Genomic DNA, 19939 nt, shown 5'->3' on the forward strand with positions numbered 1-19939 from the left:
TTAAAAATAGCCTACAGAAAATGGACTCTGATTTATGAAAGTATGATAGGTTATGAAAAGGAAGGGTTGTAAAGAGATAGCTTCGAATTTGGGGGTATCAAAACCAAAGCAAAATATGATGAAAGTAAAAATAAAATAGATAAACCCCATAATTTGTTATACCATATCTGTTGACACTGAAACACTCATCACAATATTCTGTGGATCTTTATTAAAAAAAATTTGTTAAACTTTGTGACATATTTCCATTCTATGGAGGTCAGGTTCGAACGAACATCCCATAATTTTATTATACCATATTTCTTCAAACTGAAACATAATTATCAAAGCATACTTACGCAGATAGATATGAAAAGTATTTCTTAAAGTCTGTGCCTATTTCCATTCTATGAAGGCCAGATGCGAACGCAGACCCCCAAATCTTATTATACCATCCCTATTTAAGTTAAAACATACTTATCAAAGTATTATTATGTATATCTATATCAAAAACACTTATAAACGTTTTTTTTTAATCTTTAATTTTTTTATTTCCATACTTTGTGGACCAAGTGCGTACGTAGACCTCACAATTTTAATGAATACTCATTATGCCAGATCAAAATTACCCATTCCTGTGTCTCGATACATCTTTTATCATTATATGTAATCGGTATTCTATAATAGTCAACCAAATAGGCGCCTATTCGTGACCAGACACACACACAGATTATAGATATGTGTGTGTGTGTGTTTATATATATATACGTATATATATATATATATATATATATATATATATATATATATATATATATTCATGTATGTATATATATGTATATATATATATATATATTATAATTATATTTAATTATATTATTATTTAATATTCTGAGAATCCATTTAATAATTGTATTTTAAAGATCTTTATATTTTCATTTATTACTTTCATGATCTAAATAAATATACGCGTATGAACCAACGTATATATTTCTTTATATTTTATTTATTGTTTTTAATTTTTTTGTATATGTTAACCTCCTATATGACTGTGCACACGCATATACACACATATTTTTATACAAATATATTCCTTGGTCTACGCACGCCCCTATCGAATATATAATATGCACATATAAAAAAATCTATTTCATTTTTTTTATTTATATATATTATATTAAAACATTTTAAAGTTTACTAATGAAGCATTTTGGAACAACATCAATAATTATTTTATATTATTTAAATCTCTTCATAATTCTACTTTTAGTTGTTTTATTGAAATTTAAAATTTAGATTTATACTTTGAAATGTGCTTTTACAAGCACTTCCCCCCGGCTTAACTCGGGCGCTATGCACTGTTAACACCTTTATGCGCATATGTATGTATATATCAAAAAGTTTGATAAATGTCCAAATTAATATAAAATTTCAAGTGTTTAGACCCAAAATTGGCGGACACGTTTGGTAGAGTCTTCAAAGGTCAATTTTTCAATTTTGATCTCTTGGCTGCAAGCTTTTTGCCCCAAAACTGATTAAACTTGCTGCATGTTTGAATACACTTTATGTACAATTTCAAATTTTTACACCAAAAATTGGCTGAATAGTTTGTAAGCGGCCGCAAAAGTCAATTTTTTTTTCCTTTAACCCCTTGACAGCCAAATTTTCAGCCAAAAATCGATTAAAAAGCTTGCCCTTTGTCTGAATACACGTTATGTAAAATTTCAAATGTTTAGACCAAACATTGGCCGAGTAATTTGCGAGAGACCGCAGAGGTCAATTTTTTTTAAACTGTGATCCCAATTTTGATCCCTTAACCTTTATAGTTTTGGGATTAAATCCAATCAAAAAGATTGATCTAAAATACCCATATTTAAAATTGTAAATGTTTAGACCCAAAATTGGCGGAGGAGTTTGTTAGAGTTTTCAAAAGAAAAAATCGTTGAACTGTGACCTCTCGATAGCCAAATTTTTGGCCGAAAACCAATTAAACAGATTTTTCCAAATCTCAATATCCGTTATAAATGTCGAGTCTGTAGACTGAAAATTGAGAGAGTATTTTGTATGTATGTATGTATGTATGTATGTATTATGCATGCATGTATGTATGTATGTATGTATATATGTGCGTGTGTGTGTTTAAATTTTTTTCGGGTATATAAACTCGACTCATACGAATTATATTCTAGCTTCTGGAAGTGAAATTGTTAATAAATTTAAATTGTTACACTTAAAGCGGAAAGATTATACGTGTTGCTATATTTTTATGTATATATTTCCTAAGTTCTAGTTACTGCTTGCATGTTTAGGATTCTAGGTATTTTGAAGGTCTTTTAAATGTAAATAAATAATTTGCAAATTTAAGTTTTTATGTAATTTCTGTGTGTGATTTCTTTTTTTCCAGTGTAACGAGTGCGTGTCGTCCTTGTATGCATGCTTTCCAGTCCACAATAATCACATTTAAACAGTTCTATTCAGGCTGTTTATGGGTTTATGATATAATATTTCTCGCGTTTCAAAGGAATGACTGTGTAGAGGCTGGAGAATATAGTTTCTTTTTATCTACCCCGTTCCATTTTCAGGGATCCTTAACAGGCACGAAATTATTAGAAATTTAAGCAATTGATAGCAAATAAATAGATATGATATGGAAAACGACTACAATTTATAAGCTACATAACAAAACAACTTTTAGCTGTCACAATTTAAATTCACGAATAATTTCTTTTCAAGTAGTTAGAATAGAATTGCTATTATTCGAGATCAGACATACAAGGAAAAATTAAAACTCATAAAATATATATAAATTTTCAGTAATATATTTATACAGAAAAATTAAGTGAAAATCCATTTTTTTTATTTAAGATAAAAACGTAATAGTAGAATTGTATATAGATTCTTATACTAGAAAATATGAACAATTTATTTCGACCTACTTTATTAATAAACTAAAAGAACGCATCAATAAAATATATCCAAATAAAAGAGTTTTTTATACATGCATTTATTTTAGTCAAAGGCGTGCGTATACACATCAGCATACTTGTATAAAATATAAGTGTATTTGTCCATGCAAAGGCATATGGTAAGTGAAACTATATATTCAAATGAACAGGACATATTTAATAAAATAATATAAACGTTGGTGTATAAACAACATATTTATTTGGATTTAAAAATTAATAAAGAAAAAATTGCAATTTTCTAAATCATTTCAATATAAACGGATTCTTACAATAATATATAGAATGTTTGCTAAAATAAAATGTTAACGCGTATAAGGATGAGACAAATACTAAAATAATATTCTATAAAATTATTATGATTTGATATATTTATATAAACATAAAAAAGTATACTGTGTGTATACACGTTTTACAACCTTAAAGTTCCCAACAAATTGCCAACTTTTGAGAAAATATGAAATTGCAAGAATAGTGTCCCTTTAAAAATATCATTATTTTTTTTACATTCAAATAAAAAAGAAATCGTGTAATTTAAATCAGCGAAATATATTTTTGCACCAAGATTTTCCCCAAACCTTCTAATCAATACACCGAAAATCTCTAAAAATTAAAAATAGATACGTTCAGAAAACACATAAAACATTGTTGAATGTAGATACAGGATGACCCCCCCAAAAACGGGCCCCAACTATAATTAGGCCCCGTTTCTGTCTTTTGTTTGGATGAAATGAAACTTTGGTCCTAACTAGTTTATTATATTCAAAACATCACATCAAAACACTAGGGTCTTTGGCCTTTCTTTCTCCGTTGGCTGTAAAATGCTCAGAAAAACAATTGAATGTCCTCTGTTTTCTATGGGGTCACCCTGTATAAATGGTTATAAATAAAAAAAATACAAATAAATATATTACTATTTGGAAAAAACAAGCAACGACATGCAGTCGTCATTTTATTATATCGAATTTGCAACCAACGGTACCAATGTATTTCTGGTTTTCTGTAAAATTATGTGTGTGTGTGTGTGCGCGCGTGCGTGCTCGTGTGTACATGTGTGTACGTATTTATGTATGTAAGAATTAGAAGATTCGAAATTAATTCTATCATCAAATCAATATAGAAAGAGAAAAACTCCCCAGGTTGTATTTTTTTTTTTTGCAACCATCAGGTGATAATATCATGATAATAAACATATACACAATTGACCCAAAGTAGATAATGGTTATAAATATGGTATTACGAAGAACCTATGTGTATTACTCTATGCCTCCAAACATTTAGGACATATAGGAGAGTTTATACGCGATAACGTGATATGCAAATAGAGCAGATACTCGTTACCCCCTCGCCATTTTAAAAAAGTTAATCTTTGAAGATGTTATAATTAGAGTTATGACAACAGAATATTCTTTTCATTCTTTGGACTCTCAAGTATATATCCGACACAATTAGACACAGTTAATCAATCGAGAACCACATCAGTCTATATAAGAACATATAAGATATTAACGGATATCTACTCAAGAGTCAAAACAATGAAACGAATATACCGTTGTCACAGCCCTAGTTATTATGTAAAAAGAAACTTAGAGTATAATCTCTCCTAATATAGGATGTAATGGATATGAATTATGTGTTGAAACAAATAAAAATATGCCCCATAAGACGAGAGCATTTACTTTCCTATAAAAAGGAGGTTCTAATTCATTGAAGTATGATATCATTATGGAGAAACGTACATGTATCGCATTCTCCCCAAACGAGGATATATTGACTCTTGACATTTTATCATGAGGACAGAATATTAATAGTTAAATCATTTGTAAAATATATTTGGTGTTTTATTGGCGGAAAACTACAAAACAAATTACCACAGAAATGTATTTTTTCACAAATAAGCTTCTCACCTTTAACTCACACCTCTAGCATCCTCCGGTGACATCAGAATTCTCTGACTCTTGACAGCCCATATGACAGATCTTTATTCTAAAATAAAAATAGAAAAATTACATGAAATCCGTTATAAAAAAAATGGTTAGCTCATTCTACCGCTTGGAAATGTACACGCCGCCTCTTATATTCTATCGATAATAGAGTCAAACACGGCTTAATATGGGCTACTGTTGCCACATCTGGGGAGTTGTCAAACATTATCCTCTTTTCTGCTAAGAGAGATTACAAAACCGACTTCACAATCTAGTGAGAGATAATCTCTTACTTTTACAACAACTTTATGACAGAAGAGACGTTGCTAGTTTTTTCCAGATCAAATCTATATTTCTCACTATGCACAGTCACTCCGAGAACTCTACCCCCTTCCTCTGCGTATCGCAAACAAAACGGAACTTCCAAGAGCAGGATTTTTTTTTCGCAAGATCTTCCCTTATGTGGAACATATTACCAGTGGACTGTTTATGTGAAGACTATGATATGTTCTTGTTCAAATTATAAATACATTTTTATTGTGCCGTCCTCTTGTCCCATTTTGTTTTTTTTTTTTTAATTCTCCCGTTGAAGTGTTCTATCATACAACTGAATATTACATCAGTTCTTATCCTCAAGTTGCTTTCGGATATGGCAATTTGTTGTTCATTAATACAGGGTTTTCTAAAATGATCTGACATATTTTTAGGTAAAAAAATTAAATAACAATTAATTTTTTTTTTTTTTTGCTTTTTAAATGTACGATTTTATTTTAATTATGTCCAAATTAATTTATATCTTTTTTTCCATATACCTTTTTAAAGAAGTGTTCCCGAATCATTTGATGCGTGGTGATATTTGTTGGCTCGCAAAATCGCCTGATCTAAACCCTTGAATTTTATTTCTCGTTGGGGATATTTGAAGTCAAATGTATTCAGCCACCACTCTGGATCTCTTGAAGAAATAAAATGCGCTATTTGTTCTGAAATTTCTACTGTTCTACCAGAAATGATCAACCAAGTTATTGAAAACTTTCCAGAACGTCTACAATCGTGTGTTAGCAATGATAGGAAACATCTATTCGACTTAATCGTTTAGTCTAAGTTAAATAAAATTGCATTCTACGAACTTAACAAAAAAAAAAAAAAAGAAAATGGAAAAATATTTTCTTTTATTAAAATGTTATTTAATTTTTTTTTAACAACAAATGCGTCAGATAATTTTTGGACACCTTGTATATAAAATATGAATTAATGTTTGCTACAAATAAAAAAAAAACTTGATTATGTTGATTATCTTCAGTTATTTCTCGGCATCTTAAAATGAGTGTATCTTATAAGCTGCCTTAGAAATATTTTATGGTTTCCTTCAACCATTGTATTTTTCCCAGATTTTTTACCTCATGTTTCACCATGCCAATGCACCTGCTCACAATCACCTTAAGCTTCAACGACTAGCCAAGACTGATGCCGGGGTGTTATAAAAGACGTAGACATCATCGGGGAGGTTGGCACTATTCTTACAGAATAGTATATGATAGAAGCATTAAACTTAAGAGGTTAAAATATGAGTGCAAAAAAAAAACAAAAAAACAAACAAAAAACAAACAGATATTTTCTTCGGCAGTTGCGTATTCTGTATATTCGGCTCTACTAAATCTACTGAACTCCAAAATCTGGGGTTCCCCGATAAAATATTCCCTACCCCACATTTTAAACGGCCTTGTGCCTAATTTGCTTTGGTGGGGAAGCAAATAAATACAATATTCCCTGTAAAACACAACAATTTACAACAAGTTAAGGGGTTATTTTTGTTTATCGGTTTAACTGATACTAAATAGAACTTCAATGAAGCAACAATTTCCCATCCAACTTCCCGCCTGCAAAATATATTATCACGGGGCTATTATCCAGCAGGCAAATTCACAGTCATTTTAAAACCTATTGTAAAAAAATATTTCTTAAGTAATTAAATTCTGACAATTGTCTTCATCATTTCGAATCATATGAGGATGTCGTCACCTGACACTTACTGTTTCGTTGTGTTTGTTTTACGGCTTACCACACCATTTAGGCCTATTTTATGCTGAATCCAGTAATTTTAGTATAAAGTTGTTATGATTCAAGTTTTTTTTTTATATCTTCAAATATTATTCCTATCTTTTTGTGTTGTTTTTGTTTTATGACGTATGAATCTTTTTCGAGTTATTTAATGCCAGATTAAGTAATTTTGGAAAATATGCTTTATAATTCAAGTTCTTTATATCTTCAAATTCATAATGTTTGATGTGGTTGTTTTGTAGAGGGGAATTCTTGTTTTGTTTTTGACGTTGTAAAATTTCATTGAGTCTTGCAATACAATAATCCAATTGCAAAAATATTTGATAAGGATTCCGTATCTTCAAACCGCCTGATCTGGTGGCATCAGTACATAAATTTGAAATATATTTTTTGACACCAGTCGCATTATTTCCAGATTCCCAGCCTATATTTCGGTCGATATGAGAGACAGAAAAGATGATAAATAGGGAGAGAGTAAAAGAGAGAAAAGAAAGAGAGAGAGAGAGTAAGGGAAAGAAGGGGAGAAAAAGAAATATGATTTTAAAAATATTTTTGACAAATCCAATGTAATTCGGTACAAATAATCCGTAAAATAAGCTTTTAGCTAATAAATCTTGAATAAGATTTTCAGTATATTACCAATTGCATACTTTTTATCACTGCCTGGCCTGCAAGCTTTACTTTCAAATTATGGTTTCGTACTTAAAATGTAACAAATTTATTCTTTAAGTAAAAACCTTTACTAATTAAAGATAATTTTACATATATATATATATATATATATATATATATATATATATATATATATATATATATATATATATATATATATACTAGCATGGGTGCCAGGCGTTGCCCGGGTGTTTTGAGGTGTATGCAGAGCAAAAAAAAAAAGGGTAGATTTTTTTAAAATTTGACCCCTTAACATTTATTGTTTTGGGCTCAAATCAAGTTATTAAGTTAGATCCATGTCCAAGGAACCTATATCTAAAATTTCAAGTGTTTAGAATAAAAATTCTCGGAGGAGTTTGGTAAAGATTTTTACCCCTTTATAGCAAAACTTCTGGCCGAAAACCGATCACATAGATTTTCCTAAATCACAGTACCCTGTATATCAAATTTCGAGTCTGTAGACTAAAAAGCGACAGAGTTATTGCGTAGGGAAATGCACACAGACACACAGACAGACGCTTTCACTTTTATAGATATCAATATAGATGATTATTTCCTGATTTTTAATGGGTAGATATACTATTTTAAGCACTAATTTACAGTAGCTATTCAATAATGCTCAATACGTGAGTAGAGAAAGTTAAATAGTCATGGATGTAAATTGCTTGCGTTTCAATTTCGTCGGGAATCGGCAGTCTATAAATACCCTCTCCCTTTCTCTCTATTTATAACGAGCTCATATTGTTGGTTCACTTAATATATTAGCCTGCAAAATTTATTGTATTTTTTTGCAAACTTCTTAACTGTGATGAGAAGAACTGCATTTTTCGAAACTCAATGTAATGAGGAGTTTCTTGCTTGTTTGTACTCCTTGTCTAATAATCAAAATTTTGTATACCTTCCCAACAGTTGTATAAGATTTTCTTTTTGAAAATTTAAATAAATATTCAACAACAAGATTTTTATTTTATATTATACATAATATATATTTGTAAAATTTTGTATATATATATATATATATATATATATATATATATATATATATATATATATGTATATATATATTTATATATCTTCTATACTCCTATGAATTCGTTTTTTTTTGTGTGTATCGATATCCATATTAAACCCCTCTTTTCTATTTATTTAAAAAGAAAATGCAGATTTCTTATATCTTGGTTGTAGAATTGAAGTCATTTAGCAAACGATCTAGCTAATTCGCATATTCTTTTAAACATTAATTTTAATTAATTTCCTATTAGTTGCTTCGGGTTTTCATGGAATAATCATATTTAGTTAACTATTACCTGTAATTATATTCATGCAGATATTCTACATGAATTATGCTTGCATAATATTTTCTAAAAATTTTATAGTAAATACAAAATTGTTTCAATATATATTTATGTATACGTATATATTTTCTGTTAAACAAAGCTATCTATCTATCTAGATATCTATAAAAGGTGAACGTGTCTGTGTATCTGTCTGTGTGTCTGTCTGTGTGTCTGTGTACATTTCCCTACGCAACAACTCTGTCAATTTTTAGTCTACAGACTCGAAATTTGATATACGGAGTACTGAGATTTGGGAAAATCTATTTAATCTTTTTCGGCAAGAAATTTGGCTGTTAAGGGGTCAAAGTTTAACGATTTGACCATTAAGAACTCTACAAAACTCCTCCGAGAATTTTTATTCTAAACACTTGAAAGTTTAGATATAGGTTCTTTGGACATGAATCTAACTTAATAACTCGATTTGAACCCTAAACAATAAATATTAAGGGGTCACAATAGGGGTCAATTGAAAAATAAATTGACCGTTTTTTGTGTGTTTATTTTTTTTGTTCAGCATACAACTCTCTCCCGGGCATCGCCTGGCACTCATGCTATTATATATATATATATATATATATATATATATATATATATATATATATATATATATATATATATATATATTCTAAATAAGCTCCATTATAATCTTTTTAGTTTCGGAAAAAGAAGGGTTTTCAGTGATAAATCCCTTCAGGCAAAAATCCCAAAACTCTCCAACGCGTGGAAAATATTTCGATAACACACAACTTTTAGAATTCTCAAATTTACCCCTGCCCAACATAAGTAGAAGCCGGCTACCAAACAAAATGTTTTGCAAACGGCCAAGAAATGCGACCCATGCCAGACAGTTATGGCCGACGACATATCGACCCGTTTTCGTTGATGTTTCCAACACGTGTCTATTTATTATTATTATTATTTGTTTATTATTTAAAAGTCCTAACTTTATCTACTCTAATAGAGAAAAAATAATTCCAGGCATTTTGTTTTGTTTTTTATCTCTAGTTTCCTTTGTAGCATGGGGGGTGCCGTATAGGACAGGAAAGTAGATACAAATAAGTACAAATACATAAATAAAACAAGAAAAACAAGTTTAAACAAGGTAACAGTCTGTAAAGGTCAACTTTTCAACTTTAGCTTCAACTTATAAGCCAAATTTTATCCCTGATTAAAATACTTGCTGCATGTCTTAATACCCTTTATGTAAAATTTCAAATATTTAGACCTAAAATTGGCTGAGTTATCTGCTAGAGACCAAAAGATGAAATCTTTCGAATTTTCGGCCAAACCCCAATTTTAAAAGCTTATCCTATGCGTGAATATACTTAATGTAAAATTTTAAATGTTTAGACCAAAAATTGGCTGAGTAATGTGGAAGAAACCGCAGGGATCATTTTTCTTTTTTACTTTTAACCCCAATTTTGACCCCTTCACACTTGTATTGTTTTCGGGTGAAATCAAATTAAAAAGTTTGATCCATGTCCAAGTAACCTAGATCTAAAATTTCAAGTGTTTAGACCCCAAAATTAGCGGAGGAGTTTAGTAGAGTTTTCAAAGGTCACATTCGTGGACTTTGGACCCTTTACAGCCAATTCTCTAGCCAAGAACCAATGAAAAAGGTGTTTCCAAAGCTCAATACCCCTTATGTCAAATCTCGGGTCTTGTAGACTGAAAATTGACAGTAGTTTTGTAGGGAAATATACACACAAAGACACACCCACACAGATAGACAATTTCACTTATTATATAAATACTAGCATGGGTGCGGGGCGTTGCCCGGGTGTTTGGATGTGTATGTTGAGCAAAAATAAAAAAAGATCAATTTTTTAAAACTTTGATCCCTACTATGACTCCTTAATAGTTATTGTTTTGGGCTCAAGTCAAGTTATTAATTAGATCCATGTCCAAGGAACCTATATCTGAAATTTCAAGTGTTGAAACCTAAAATTGGCGGAGGAGTTCGGTAGAGTTCTTTAATGTCAAATCGTTGAAATTTGACCCTTTAACAGCCAAATTTCGGACCGAAAACCAATCACACAGGCTTTCTCGAGTCTTAGTTTCCTGTATATCAAATTTCGAGTCTGTAGACTAAAAATTTACAGAGTTATTGCGTAGGGAAATGTCCACACACAGACACACAGACATACACGTTCACAAACACACATACATATATATATATATATATATATATATATATATATATATATATATATATATATATATATATATATATACACACACAGACAGAGAGGACAGAGCAGAGACTGGGAGAGAGATAGAGATAGAGATAGAGAGAGAGAGAGAGAGAGAAAGAGAGAAAGAGAGAAGAAAGTGAGAGAGCGAGAACGAGGAGGAGATAGATAGAATATGTGTAGACGAAAACGAAAATACATTGTTTGAATAAAAACATATAGAAAACTATAAAATAAGCAAACATTATTTTAACTGAAGTCAACTCTCAGCGACAAATGTCCCTTGAAAAATAAAAGAAAACATGTTCTCATATCGTCCTCGACGAAATGCAAACATTGCAAAGAATGGAAATATCGACTCATCTTTATTTGCCCGATTTACGCTGATTTAAATAAGGAACATGTAGTATAGATATATTTAAATTTGAAAAAAAAAAAACTTCAACAATGCGGATTATGATTATTTTGTTAAAATAAATAAAATGTGTATTTTATTATTTATATATACGACTACATATCGTAAATGGGTTTTTTACAGAGCCGTTTAAGTTCAAGACATCTTGCTTAATCAAAGGCTTATGACTTTGCTTGAATTGAATATTTGAACTTTTAAATAAGAGGTCGGTTTTTATTGTTATTTTTCAATATCCTAAGCAGCGTTCTATATAACTTGAAAGTTTCGGGAAATTTATTAATTAAAGCCTAAAATCTATTGTTAAAATTTAACCAATTCGGGATTATATATGATTTTATTATTGGAATCCATTGAAATAAGTAATATGTACATTTTTTTTATTTTATTTGCGGACTATTATCCTATTGGGGGCCCCTGGCGCAGTGGAAAGTGGTGTTGAATCTGTACCGTTCTAGGTGAGCATTGTTTGAAGATAGCGGTTTTAATTCTACCCAAAGCAGGCCAGAGAAGAAGTTGGCCAAAACGTGATGAGACAGCAGCAACTATGGAAGGCAGTAATTCCTTAGAATGGAGACGCAGCATTCCTATCCCGTCGAGGTTAACTACCTGAACAAGGCCAGAGAAATAGTTGGCCGAAATGTTGCGAAACAAAAACTTTGAAGATGCTGAAAATAGTCCACAAGTAAAATAAATAAAAATTCGGGATGATCTTAATTTTTACAAAGCCTCGCAATTAATTATACCGTCTTTGCATAGAACGTAATAAAGAAAATGAAATTCATAATGATCGGTTAATTAGTTTATGAATTCATGTTGTTCATGTACATATCTAAATATATGAAAATTCTTTATTTAGAAGAGACAGCCAGTAATATTACTTGGGATTTTTAATTTTTCAAAAGTATTTATATATTTATACAATGCACTTTGTATTTAAGATAAATTAAATGAAAACAATCTCAACTTTCAACTAATAAGTTGCGCAATATCATTTCCATTTTAAAGGTAAACGCGATAGATGGGTTGTTTTGGAATGGTGACGAATATTATGAAAGGATTGAAGATGATGCATGAAATGATTACAATCTATTTACTAGTGAGAATGGTTTATGATTAGTATTTTCTTTTCAATATTAGAATTGATAATGTTATATTTTACAGGGAAACTGTCCAGTGCTAATGTGTTCCATAAGCAGTAGACCCTTGGAAATAAACTCCTTTCATGGAAATTCTTTCTGTCGTTAGGTTTATTTTATTTTCCAAACATAACACAATTTCTTTCATTGAAAGGGAATTCAATTCTAATAAAATTCGGTTTTATTAAAATGTATCTTTTTCATTTCAAAAATAATTTATATCGTAATACAAAATAACGTTCGATAATTGATATATTTAGCTAATTAACACTATTTCTTGCCTTATCTTGATATGAAATATAATTTGATTTTTTTATACAATTAATCGAACAGCTGATATGTTTTAATTATTTTTAATAGTAAAATTTAAAAAAATAACAAACATTTGGAATAATTATGCAGAATACGTACCTTATAAAAGTTTTGATAGAAATTTCAAAATAAATTCAAGTTTTAATTGTTTTTTTTTTAAATGATAGGTGAATGTGCAAAAGAGTTACTAAACGCCCGAACCTCCTTATAATAAGAATGTGTTTCTTAATAATAACGTTATTATTTCAGCATGGTCCATATTCTAAATACATTTTGAATTGAAACTTACTCCTTTTTATTAAATACTGGTAAATTTTATTTAAAATTAAATTACAAAAATATATAAATACGAAAAGAGGGTGTATACCATGTAGTTTTATTCAGTATTTAATATTATCGGAGCACCTATTTTAAAGCTTTTTGGAAACTACATCAATTGATTTCACATGGGATTTTATACTACCCTATCCCCACTTACCAATACAAAAAAATCGCTTTTCCTTATTAAGTCTGTTACTTGTCACATTCCATGAGTAATGTTTCTGATAAAGGAGAAATAATTGCTGATTTTTTAATCGCCTGTTTTTTTCTTTCATGCGATATTAGCGATGGTGTGCAATCTGATTAACGGTTTTATCATGATGCCTCTGCCAATTTATTCATCATTAATCTGAATGATTTTGGAATATATAAGAAACGTAACCAGAAAAGAACGAAAACTTAATCAGTTGATGCTATTGCCTTGTTATGAATTCCACTGAGTTTATGATCTGTCCATCAGATTTGAAATTTGACAATCTTGATATATATAAATATATATATATATATATATATATATATATATATATATATATATATATATATATATATATATATATACGTGTTGATTGGTACAGCATCTTACACGATTTAAACAACAATGGAAGTCATAACACTATCAAAATTTTATTTTAAGCACCGAAAACATATTTGTTGATCCCCCAAAAAAGGAGCGTGGACCTGTAAATTCACCCTTGTCCGTTCGTCTGCTAGCACTTTTTTTCTATAACTACGCCTTGGAATTTGTTGAAAATTTGCATAGACATTAAACCTGATATAAGTAAAAAAAAATAACAGTGCGGATTTTCCGAGAAAACTCTGGTTGCCCCAGCTAGGGGGCGTCTTTCCGGTTTGAATGGCTAAAATTGACATTTTGTGCTTAATAAGAAAAAAAAATGGACCCCTCGAATTTTTATAAAACTTTCTGAAAAGTTGTAACTAACTGATTTCTCTATACTCTTGTTTGTCTATACTTCGCGATAAGTCTTGGGTGTGCCCCAGGGGTTCTTTTCGGGCTAATAAAAACACTGTTGCCAGGGTTCGAATATCTCAACTGGCGTTAATTGTGGCACCCTGCACTGATGATTCCCAAACAGTTTAAACACTAGTCTCGGTATATATATATATATATATATATATATATATATATATATATATATATATATATATATATATATATATATATGATACAATGTAATAATCAATAAATTACTGACTATATAATAATAAATACCAAATCTGCATAATGAATATAAGCGGGGGACACTACGACATATAGAGTATAATATAATAATCAATAAAGAATTGGTTTTATAATAATAAATACAAAATTTGCATACATTAAAATATCTTATTTAAGCGTATCTTATGACTGGGCAACGCTGCGCGCCCATCTAGTATGAATATCTCTCTCTCTTTCTCTCTCTCTCTCTTTCTCTCTCTCTCTTTCTATATATATATATATATATATATATATATATATACATATATATATATATATATATATATATATATATATATATATAGCCTGTAAAATAATTATTTAAAATAAAAGAAACACCCTTATGTTTGCCAGTGTTGACAGTCGTTATTTATCTAGTATTGTTACGAACCTATGCACATAAATTTTATAGAATTGCGTGAATAATATAATTCTTCGTGTATGATTTTTTCATAATCAGTTCTCATAACTTAAATAAAAAATCGCACAGCGGCATTTTTATTATACAGTGAAAGTTGTGTTTTTGTTTTTTAATTGATTGCAGGAAGTTGATATCTGAATAGTTGACTGACTTTAATTATTTCTCACATCTAATAACTAGGTCTGTGACAACGGAATATTCTTTTCATTCTTTTGACTCTCAAGTATATATCCGATATAGTAAGACAAGTCAATCAATCTCCACATCAGTCTATATAAAAACATATAAGATATTAACGGATAATTACTCGAGAGTAAAAATAATGAGAATAATATGCCGTTATCACAGCCTTACAACACACTATTTAAATAGTTTCATCTAGAAATAAACGTTTTTCATCGCTAAAATTTCTGGGACGTAACGTGTATATATATATATATATATATATATATATATATATATATATATATATATATATGTATATATATATATGTATGCACATACATATGAATATATTTGTATATATATGACATATATATTCATATATATATATAATTATATATTATATATATATGCATGTGTGTGTGTTTATAAAACTTTTTTATCGAATTTTATCTCTTTATTAATCTATGCATTGAACTCTATATTATCTCGATATATTCTAATAGGAATATAATAGATGTATTTGTATTGTTGCATATATATATATATATATAAATATATATATATATATATATATATATATATATATACATACGTATACACGAATATATTATATCTAAATATATATATATATCAGTGTATGCCTGTGTTAGTGTAAGTTACGGTTATATTGTTCGGGCTAAGTAATTGATTGTTTATATTCAATCTCAATAAAACTCTATGCCCTAACGTGCTTTGTGGTATAGATTTCTATGAAGAATATAATTTTTATAGTAATAACAAGAATTTAATAATAGCGAAATATTACCTATTTTTACTTTTTATATAAAAACAGTTAATTCAACTGATTCATATTTAGATGCATAATTAACTAAGTGTAATAGATTAAAGGAAAAAGAAGAATTAAAATATTGATTATTATCTACTCATACATATTTTAAGTAAATGGCTATACATATAAATCAATCAAAGATATTATATAACAATTTCGAAATGACAATTATTTATATGCCGAATATTTTGAGCTAATATAAAACATATGTCAAAATAGTTGCTTAATTTTCCATTGTAATAATATATATACTTATATATATATATATATATATGACTACATATATGTATGTGTGTTTGTGTGTGTAGATATTAATATATACACATTTATATACAGATATATATATATATGCATACATATATATATATTATTTATACAATGATTTTCATAACTTGCTTCAACAGAGCTAAACACGTAAGTAGATCTAAATAGTAAATAGGGAAACTATATATGACACAAGACTGTCCCTGTTTTATATTCGGTAAGAAATCGTCAGGCAAAGAATATATATATATATATATATATATGTATATATATATATATATATATATATATATATATATATATATATATATATATATATACGGATAAACAATGCAAACATACAACGGAAATGTATATTGTAATACGGCCTATCTATATATTAACTTTTCGTTGTCTGTATATATATATATATATATATGTGTATATATATATAACATATATGCATAGAAAATTCAGTATGTAATTGTACGTACGTATAAATATTTATATATATTTATATATATATGCATATATATATTAACTATATATATACATATATATAGTCAATACTTTTGCAAAAAGGAATTTACTAAATGTATTATTCCAAACAAAATATAGATTCCAAATGTTTATTCCTTAATTTTATAAAGTTTTAAAGGTTAATCCTTATACCAGACTTCATAAAAGAAAAAAAAACGCTATAAGGTGTAATTATGCTGGTTAGAACATTGTTTGAGAACTTCCAAGATGTTATATGTTAAAGATATTTTAGAAAATTGAAGATCTATATATAACTAAATTATCTTACAATCGTTAAATCTTTCTGTCGATTTTAAGCAACATTAATGCTAGTCTATATGAATGTTATTTTGATCCGTAGAACATATAAATAATCCTGTTTTTAAGTAGTCGTTTTTTTTAAATAATAATTGTTTTAAATTCTAATTGTAAAAATTTTTACATCCTTTTTGTAACGATGCTCTGTTTCGAATATTGTGTATTTTCTTCTTTTTAAGATTGTCTTATAAATTTTAGTAATTATAATTTAATGTTAAGATTGTCTTATAAATATTAATAATTATAATTTTATGTTCAAGTTTCCAAAATTCTGTATTTTGTAAACTTGAATTTCTAAACTATATATAATATTTTACGTTACACCGGCTAGAAAGATAATAAAATCTTATCAAATAATTTATTCTTAAAAAAACACTGAATTATTGACATCTTGATATATAGCTGACAGGTAGAGCATTCGACGACAGATCGATTATTCCCTGTTAAAGGTCGAGTGTACGTCACCATTAAAAAAAAATTCTTATTGAGTACAATTAACGGTGTATGTCACAATTTTATTTTAATATTTTCCTATTAATGAGTTCAATTTACGATAAAAGTAGAGGTACCTGTCAAAATCGCGGCAAATATTTTTTCGTTTTTATATTATAAAACTAAACATTAACCAGATGTAACTTTTCCATGGCATTCATTGTTAAGCCCAAATATCAGATCCCGTGATATTATTACCGTACAAAGGCGGAATATTATTAAAGGCATGACCATTTTTATTTATTTATTTATTTATTTACTTTTGAATTGATCCACCGTCCAAATTATTCTTCGTAATATATAATATTCAACAGAGGATTACTTCTATAATACATACGCAATCTGCATAAATTAAAATAACATCGTATTGTATGGCCGGGCAACGCTGGGCGAACAGCTAGTATATACGCATATATATATATATATATATATATATATATATATATATATATATATATATATATATATACATATATATATATATTTAATAATTATTATACTAAATAATTATATATATATATGTTATGAGAATTATCGTAAATAATTATATATATATATAAGTTATGAAAATATATATAGCATATATATGCCATATATTTTGATAACTTACTACCTAGCTTTACGTATGTAACGAGCAATGTTGAGAAAAATACTGACAATTTGCACATAAAATTATAACGTTTTATATTATTTTATGCGATTAAATGAAATAGTTAAATATATGTGTGTGTGTGTGTGTGTGTGTGTACCAATTCTGATATTCCAAACATTGCAGTTGTTGCCCTTGTTCTAGTGAATCCTTAATGAATAAGAATATTAACATGCAATGAAAGTGAACAATAAATACCTTGATAGAAAAAAGAATCCAACAGAATCAAATGTATTATTCGATCGTAACGAAATGTACAATACCTAATCAGTAATAAATAAATGTTTTCTAGAATGGATATGTTTATTATTAAAATCTTGAAAAATTATATTAAGTGACGTAAACTGCGTTACTTCTCTCCAAATTACAAAAAGGAAACATACCTTCTTGTATCCATAATGGAACACCAAAATCACATTTAATAAGGTGTAATGCTGGTGAAACAACAATTATATAAGTGAAGCGATTTATTTAAATTTTTGATGTTTTGTATCAGTTTCTACCACGTTTTTTTTTATTTAAAGAGATGTTTGAACCTTCGGTGTCTTATCTCCTTTTTAAGGTGGTTAGAGATTTTCATCTATGTGGATAATTAAACATAATTCGTCACTAGTAATTTCGGAACTGGTAAGTTATATTATGAGCATTAGTCGGACTACTTTTTTCATATAAACTGCGGTTGAAACTACGCTTAAGCCGATGTAACTTCTGACATTTTTTGGAGTATCTTGTCGAATTCAGAACTTTTCTTCTCAACTTGGGAGTCTGTGTGCTATTTCGAATATAATGCTTTATTTAATATTCACAGTTGCCTGGTCTCGTTCGGTCAGCCATGAAAGGGTAGACATTTTCAGTATTTTCGCAATGGTATTCGTGGTGTTTTCCGGTCTAAGCAATGATCTTCCAACCTTCAAAACACTGTCACATACATCACACACACTCATATATATATATATATATATATATATATATATATATATATATATATATATAGTAATTTATAAAATATATATGGCGATTAAGCTACACTGAATATTCGGCGTTTCATCCACTATAGGATTGCGCCAATCCGGGGGTAATTGTGCCAATTAAAAAAGTGTTCTTTACATACGTGGTTGGCAAAAGAGCACTTTTAACCAGTTCGCGCAATTACCATGGACTTGGCCCAATTACACCAAAGTATATATATATATATATATATATATATATATATATATATATATATATATATATATATATATATAACTACATTTACTCACACAAATTTAATATACGAAAGTATAGATTTATGCTTAATCGCCATATATATTTTATAAATTACTATATATATATATATATATATATATATACATATATATATATATATATATATATATGATGAAAATAGAGAAATAAAAAGGAACAAACCGCATTATGTGTTCATCAACGTTTCGTCTTTATTTCATCCAGAGGAAGTCTGGAAATAAAGACGAAACATTGATGAACACATAATACGGTTTGTTCCTTTATACATATATATATATATACGCATATATATGTACATAAATACACGCAAATACACACGCACACACACACACACACACATATATATATATATATATATATATATATATATATATAGTAATAAGTAGATAAATATAGACATGAGTAGTAAGAATGTTAATCTAAAACAAGAACATGTTTAAGGTTGTTAAAATTCATAATAGAATTGTTCGCGAGGACCCCAATAAAATACTAGGTAAAATTAAGATGTACATAACACTCTTCAGAAGGT

The 19939-nt window shown here is 28.5% G+C and overlaps 1 long non-coding RNA gene across 2 annotated transcripts in view; it reads right to left on the reverse strand.

The window, feature by feature from the left end:
• The window catches only part of LOC145296010 (uncharacterized), a 95346-nt gene that overhangs the window by 70710 nt on the left and 4697 nt on the right, over positions 1-19939 (reverse strand). The window contains exons 2-3 of one of the 2 annotated variants that reach the window (XR_013869939.1): positions 19573-19621; positions 4850-4928 (exon numbers count right to left, since the gene is read on the reverse strand). This is a non-coding gene — a long non-coding RNA (uncharacterized LOC145296010). The remainder of the gene's footprint in view (positions 1-4849; positions 4929-19572; positions 19622-19939) is intronic. The other variant, XR_013869938.1, reaches the window with a different exon arrangement.

This window comes from Euprymna scolopes, chromosome 16, assembly GCF_053919585.1.
Source record: "Euprymna scolopes isolate OS-2025 chromosome 16, ASM5391958v1, whole genome shotgun sequence".
NCBI lineage: Eukaryota > Metazoa > Mollusca > Cephalopoda > Sepiida > Sepiolidae > Euprymna > Euprymna scolopes.